Raw genomic sequence first — 1,720 nt, 5'->3', positions numbered from 1 at the left:
GTTTTGGAGATGCTCCATCTTCTGAATCTCTGCTTTCCTACTGTCTTCTTCTTCAAACACGCAAGGCTCCTTCCATGGCAAGCTGTATGCAAGGGTTTCACCGTTGTCAGTGGCTACCTCCCATCCTCTCAGTGGAAAATGTTCAACGCACCCTGTCACGGCACGGCTATCCATCTGTCGGTTCTCAATCAGGCCGGAATAGAATCCAGTGATTCTTTTGCGTCTGTCACTAATGCCCAGCCCTCAGGAGTTTGAAGCTCGTCACAGTCATTCAATCATTGAATCCTACTCAGAATACCACAGACAAGGTTTAGACCTTCCGGATTCTCTTGAATGCCGCCATCAGTTCTAGCTTATACCACGAAGATTCTGATTAAAGAATCCAAGAGATATCTACTTAATATAAGGTAGAACGGAGGTGGTTGTCAGGAACACGTTCATAGTTGAGAATGATGATGAGTGTCACGGATCATCACATTCATCCGGTTTAAGAACAAGTAATATCTTAGAATGGAAGCAAGCATGATTGAATGGAAAACAGTAGTAATTGCATTAATCCATCAAGACACAGCAGAGCTCCTCACCCCCAACCATGGGGTTTAGAGATTCATGCCATAGAAGGTACACAAGTGTGTGCTTGGGCTGAGCATTGAAGCTTTCCTTTGTAGAGACTTTTTCTGGAGTTAAACGCCAGCTTTTATGCCAGTTTGGGCGTTTAACTCCAAGTTTTATGCCAGTTCCAGCGTTAAACGCTGGAATTTCTGAGGCTGATTTGCCACGCCGGTTTGGGCCATCAAATCTCGGGCAAAGTATAGACTATTATACATTGCTGGAAAGCCCAGGATGTCTACTTTCCAACGCCGTTAAGAGCGCGCCAATTGGGCTTCCGTAGCTCCAGAAAATCCACTTCGAGTGCAGGGAGGTCAGAATCCAACAGCATCTGCAGTCCTTTTCAGTCTCTGAATCAGATTTTTGCTCAGGACCCTCAATTTCAGCCAGAAAATACCTGAAATCACAGAAAAACACACAAACTCATAGTAAAATCCAGAAAAGTGAATTTTAACTAAAAACTAATAAAAATATACTAAAAACTAACTAGATCATACTAAAAACATACTAAAAACAATGCCAAAAAGCGTATAAATTATCCGCTCATCACATATAAACTAGAATTGAACTTAACCCTCTAATTGGATTCAAGTGACCAAGGAATTGGCAGTTGATGAAGGTTAGAGAGACTAAAAAGGTCTAAGGAATTAGGGTTTAGTCACATATAGTTTGCCATGAATAGAATCTTGCATGATTAAAATAGTTAGTAAGAAAAGTCAATTCGAAAGATAGATATCTCTGAAGCCTTAACTATTTTCTCCATATATATTTCACCTCAATTTACTACTTGTTTTTTGATTCTCTGAATTACTATTTGATGCATTTGAACTCTCAAGACTCTTTTCTGTTTGTCTAACTAAGTAAATCACGCAATTATTGTTGCTTAGTCCATCAATCCTCGTGGGATCGACCCTCATTCACTTAAGGTACTACTTGGTACGACCAAGTGCACTTGTTGGTTAGTTTGTGGGATATAAATTCCGCACCATCTGGCTAGTGTTCAACGCTAGTAATGTTACCCTTTGTGGGCATTGAACGCTAACTCTTGCCTTCTTTTCTAGCGTTCAACGCCAGCAAGACATGTACTCCAGGGTATTCTGTTTTCACTTCT

Source organism: Arachis duranensis, chromosome 10 (assembly GCF_000817695.3).
Source record: "Arachis duranensis cultivar V14167 chromosome 10, aradu.V14167.gnm2.J7QH, whole genome shotgun sequence".
NCBI classification, from domain to species: Eukaryota; Viridiplantae; Streptophyta; class Magnoliopsida; order Fabales; family Fabaceae; genus Arachis; species Arachis duranensis.
Note: the sequence above shows the minus strand (reverse complement) of the source record.